This window comes from Microtus oregoni, unplaced genomic scaffold (genome assembly GCF_018167655.1).
Source record: "Microtus oregoni isolate MIOR12 unplaced genomic scaffold, Mior012 000026F_ref0000081, whole genome shotgun sequence".
Lineage (NCBI taxonomy): Eukaryota > Metazoa > Chordata > Mammalia > Rodentia > Cricetidae > Microtus > Microtus oregoni.
This window is the reverse complement of record NW_024543085.1, coordinates 14,247,672-14,253,671: the sequence shown is the minus strand read 5'-3', so window position 1 is coordinate 14,253,671 and position 6,000 is coordinate 14,247,672.

The window sequence follows — 6,000 nt, the reverse complement described above, 5'->3', positions numbered from 1 at the left end:
TGACTTAACAGCTAATATCATCATGTAAGCAAATACATACCAGCAAATACATACCACATTTGTCTTTCTGGGTCTGGGATACCTCACACTGGATTATTTTTTTTCCAGCTCCACCCATATACCTGCCTATTTCATGATTTCATTTTTTTAACAACTGAGTAATACTCAATTGAGTAAATGTACCACATTTTCCTTTTTCTTTTTTCTTTTCTTTCTTTCTTTCTTTTTCTTTTGGTTTTTCAAAATAAGGTTCCTCAAATAATAGCCCTGGCTGCCCTGGATCTAGTTCTTATAGATCAGGCTGGCCTCCAACTCACAGAGATCCACCTGTCTCTGCCTCCCAAGTGCTGGGATTAAAGGCGTGTGCTACCACCGTCCAGCCTGTACCATATTTTCTTTATCCATTCATCTATTGAGGAATATCTAGGTTGTTTCCAATATCTGGCTATTGTTAATAGAGCAGCAATAAATACGGTTGAGCAAGTGTCTCTATGGTAGGATGAAGCATCTTTTGGGTATATGTCCAAAAGTGGTGTATCTTTTTTTTGAGGTAGATCAATTCCTATCTTCTTGAGAAATTGCCACATGAATTTCTATCATGATCATACAAATTTGCACTTTCACTGACAATAGATTAGTATTCCCCTAACTCCACATCCTTGCCAGCTTGAGCTATCATTTGTTTTATTGATCTTAACCATTCTGATAGGTGTAGATGAAATCTCATAGTCATTTTGATTTGCATTTCCCTGGTGGCTAAGGATGTTGAACATTTAAGTGTTTGAGATTTCTCTGTTTACATTTGTGTCCTATTTCTTACATTTTTTCTTATTGCCTAGATTTTTGGGCTCTATGTATTTTTTCATATTTGCTCTTTATCAGATGTGTAGTTGATAAAAATTATTTTCCCATTCTGTAGGGTGTTGCCTGTCCCAATGATGGCACCCATTGTCATACAGAAGTTTTTCGGTTTTGTGAGTCCCATGTATAAATTGTTAGCACCCCAAATCTTGAGTGAAAGTATAATAAGGCATCCTCTTTATAGTTGAGTGCTTCAAAGCCTTTCACCCTCTGCACATTGTCCAACTGTAGATCTTGCTAATTGCCATTTACTGTGAGAAGAAGCTCTCCAGTGACGGCTGAATGATGGGTTGATCCATGAGTACAACAATATGTCATTAGGGATCATTTTATTGCCATGTTTCTTTAATAGAATAGTAGTAACAGGTTTTCTCCCTAGTGGCCATGCCCTATGTAGTCTCAGGTTCTTGACCTTATTAATAGTGTCAAGTATGGAGAATTTTATACTCAAGTACTGTATTTACATAATTTCCAGGCTCTCACTGCTCCAACTCTTCCAGACCCTTCTTCCATCTCCCTCTTAAATTCATGACCTGACTGTCTATAATTATTGTTGCTTTTTTAAAATAAAAATAGATACCTCTACTTTTATATACTTTATTGTAAGAGAAACTATAAAATAAACAAAAACATGTTGCATACTAAAATTAACTATGTATAACTCAATTAACTTTTTTTTTTTTTTTGGTTTTTGAGACAGGGATTCTCTGTGCAATAGTCCTAGCTGTCCTGGAACTAGCTCTTATAGACCAGGCTGGCCTCAAACTCACAGAGATCTGCCTGCCTCTGCCTCCTGAGTGCTGGGATTAAAGGTGTGCACCACTACTGCCCGGCCTCAATTAATTTTTATACAGTTAGAATAGGCATTATTAAAGGAAGCTGTGGAGCTTCATGAAAATTTTGCATTTTCGGTATTGAATATATTTTATCCACTTTTATCTACCACCAAAACCTAAAAACACCATGACAAAATTACAACTAGAGAAACGTGTGTGTGTGTGTGTGTGTGTGTGTGTGTGTGTGTGTTATGGAGTCTATTCTATTTAGTGTTACTCTTGTGATATTTGGAATTGGATACCCTTAGAGAGCTTATTCCTGCAGAAGACAGATTCGTCCTCTCTTAGCAGTCATTGATTCATTGATTGCTAATAGCTCTTGCTTTACTAGAAGCGAGGACTTGTGCAATTTCCCTATCCAAACTGGCATGTCATAGGTGTTGTCACTATGCAGGCCTTGTTTCGGTAGCCTTATTGTTGAGATGTTACAGGTGTAGCTGCCCTGTCATGTCTAGAAGTCACTATCTAATGCAGGGGTCCTGGTCATCTGGATTTTATAATATTTCTGCCCGTTCTACAATGATGCTCCCCAAGTTTTAGGTACAGGAGTTATAGATGTATTATATAGGTGTATTAATTGGCCTGGGAACCCCACAGTCAGTTATTCTCTTCATTTTGACCAGTTGTGGTTTTCTGTAATAGTGTCTATCCATGACATTTTTTTCCTTTGATGAAGGGTGAGAACTATATTTTTCTGTGGATATAAGGAAAAATATTTGAAATACAGTTATGAACTGCATTTGTTTAAGAAAAGGGCAGTAATAGCACATTCTTCTCTAGGGTCTAGGACTTTTCCAACTCCCAACTGTGAGCTAGGTTTACAGTATCATGTTTTCTTTACCTGTTTATGGGATAAGTAAAGCTGTTGACTTTTAACAACTCAGATATGTTTCTTAAATGCCTGGTTAACCCTTTCTGAATGGAAGACATCTCAAGAGAATTTTGAAGGCAAATATTAATGGGTTGAGAATACCTCTGTGTAAACCTGTTGCCAACTGTGACCCAACAGGAATGTGTCAGTCTCATTAGGAAGCTGGAAATTCTGGGTTTGAACTGTTTGTGGATGTAAACTCTGTTGAGTATGGTACTGAAATAAAACCTAGGATAGCTGTTGGGGCTCAGATTGGCTGTCTTATTAGCATCATCGGAGAAGGCAGGCAGATTCCCCAATGACCTTTTGACTTGCCTTTGGTTGAGGTGGCCAGTTATCACTGAACAGTCTCGATTGACATTTTTGTGAAGATACCTATTTGCTAATAGCTTGGCTATTTCTAGACTCTAATAGTTTCAGAAGTTCAAGACATTATTGGCGAAGCTACTCAAAGGAGTTGACCAAAAAAGATGGGCCCTTTGCAGCTCTTGCATATGAAATGGCAATAATAGCCCTTTGAATGGCTGATATCCCCTCCTGGTGACAGCTGTAGGCACGTGAGAGCTGGGGACTGCTCAGCTAATTGAAGTGCCCTGTAGCTTCTCTTTGCCCTCAAGAACCTCTGATAAATAACTCTTGACCCACTCCTTATATGGCGACAGAAAGCCCCAAGAGTCTGTGATGTATTTTGGAAGCAATCTGATTCTCATTTGTCAAGGGTCTCAGGTCTTCAGCTCTGCAGTCAAGGGAAACTGCTGTGGGCTCCAGGGACTCTTGTGCCCCGGTCCCATCGTGAGCACTTCTCTGAAGATTCCCTGCTTATCTTGAAAGAAAGTAGTGCCTGCAGCTCATCACTGTGTTGGGGAATGGTCGGGTAATGTGAAAGAAAGCATACGGGGAGATCGGAACTGGCAAAGTTTCCCAAGAGAGAAGAGGCTCTTGACTTGTTCACCTTTGGAAGGTGTTTGGAGCCCACTGGGAAGTATTACACAAGGCCCTTCGGGGACGATGCAGGCTCTCTGGTTTTTGCCTGTTTACCACACTGAAGAACCACAGCAGCAGGGAAGGCGCTAACATCAGCCGCGAGACCCGCATCCCAGTACTGGGCAACTTACTTCCAAGAAGCATTAGCTTCACGTGGTGAGCTCATGCATCTTGACTTTTTTTTGCTGCGATACTCCCAGAGCTCAGGGAGCCCCGTGCACAATGTCTGCTGCCTGGGGGAAGTGAAGAAAGCAGGTGGCGGCTCTTTAGAGTTTAGATCCCTCAGTAAAAGCAAATAATACCGTGTTGTCATGGTGGGCTTTACTGAAGAGACTAGAAAGAATACATCCTGTGAAATCCCCGAAACCATCACTAAATGGTGTTCCAACACAGATGCTTAAGCGTATGCTGGCCACATGAGATGAAACCTCCATGTCTGTGCCGGACGGAAACTCCTGCTGATGCTAATGCTGCAGAAGGAAAGAGTCTGTAGCTTGCTGTCAGTCGCCATGATGGCTTCTGGCACCCCTCCTTCTGTGTCCCATCAGCATAACCCTGCAGATGCAAATCATCTCTGGCCCTCACAGAAGGTGACAGGCCCTCGGTCAGCCAGATGCCACTTCCACTCTCCCTTCCAGAAGACTCAGGAGAGAAATACTTTTCACCTTCCCCAGGTAGACTTCTCTTACTGAAGGCGCACCTTCCCTGAGGAGCAGGCAATGGAAGGAGGAGAACTTCCAGGGAAAACAAGAAGCTGGGAATGGAACCGACAACTCTCCTGGGCTCCACTTGTGGCAGCCCATATTTAATGGGGAACTGTAACTGTGGAGTGTGAGCTATTCAGAAATGTATACCCTGGAGTGTAATGGGACATAATATATGAGCTGACTTCGGAGTAACATGTAATATGCTTAACATAACATTGCAACCAAGGGAGCCATTTTTAAAAATGAGAACAACAAAGGAGAATAAATATCATTAATGTAGAATGAGTGACATGGGAGTTCCCTGTTAGCAGGGGATTTTCACACTCTGACATCAGATTTTAATTGCAGGGGGATCATCCTATTTGTCAGAAACCTGCTTTTTAAAATGTAAGATATAATTTGTTAGATATATGACCCAAAGCCTTTGGGGGCTGGTGGGATAGCTCCTGAAAACCCAACATGGTAGAGTTTCACTTGGTATGCTCCCAGAGGGAGTGATACTTACTACAGTTCGTCATAGCCAGAAGACTGGATTTTTACAGCTTCTCCCAGAAGTTATCGGGTTTTCTTAGGAGAGCAAAGAAAACCTGAGTTGTGGCAGTTGCCCTGACCTCAAATTTATACACTTTGTTCATACTGGTGTGGATGAGCATTTAAAAGATTCAAAATACTCTTGAAGGAAGGATCCGGGGCCATCATTCATGGACCAGACACAGGAGCATCTCAGACAGACTGGGGTAGACACAGAATGCACGATGCCCATTTGGGCAGTCTGGGGCACTTCAGACTGCACACACCCTGGAATATCTCTCTGCATCCTGTGTTGCTGGATTCCTCCTGGGCTGGATGGATGAGATGCACACATTGAGCATGTCTTACTTGTGGGAAGCCGTTTTGAGTCTCAATACTGCTCTGGGCCAATGCTTTCAGTAACAAATACTATAAGATACTAATAAGAATTGTGTGTGTGGGTGGGTGTGCAAGCATGCACATGCTGATTTTTATTGTGAGACAGAGTGTCACTGTGTAGCCCAGGCTAGCCTGGAACACAATGATACTCCTGCCTCAGCCTCCCAATTGCTATGATTATGGGTGTCTGTCACCACTCACAGCTATATGCTAATAAGTGCTCTTTGGAAGAGGGGAAAATAGGGAGTAAGAAGGAGGCAGACAAGCATAGTAGGGGCTACTCTGGGTAGTAGCCAATGTTTTCGGACTCAGAGGTCCAATCCCCCTTATCCCTCTGCCTGTGTTCTTTACGACAAAGACACTGGGACTCAGTTAACAGACTGATTTGGAGGATTAAAAGTTACATACATCAACTGGAGTGGGGCATGGGCTACCAGGTGCAGCATTATTTGAGCCTGTCTCTTCAGGACATTGCAGAGATTAGCTTTAGGATAGATGGGCTTAGCATCCCACCTGATATGAATGCCCTCATCCTATATCTACTGAGAAGCTGCATAGAACACGTAGACTCAGGGTCAGTGAGATAGCTGAGCAGGTAAAGACACTTGCCACCAAGCCTGACTAGCTGAATTCAGTCCCTAGGAAAGAACTCACTACGACAAGTTGTACTCTGAACTCCATGAACACTGAAGCATGCACGGGCCCCACCTCAACTAACTAAACAGACAGACAGATAGGCAGGCAGACAGACAGACAGACAGATACAATGGAAAAAAAGGGGGGGGGTGGAAAGGCAGAACTAGAGCACTTGCCCCCACCTGCCTCCTTGAGC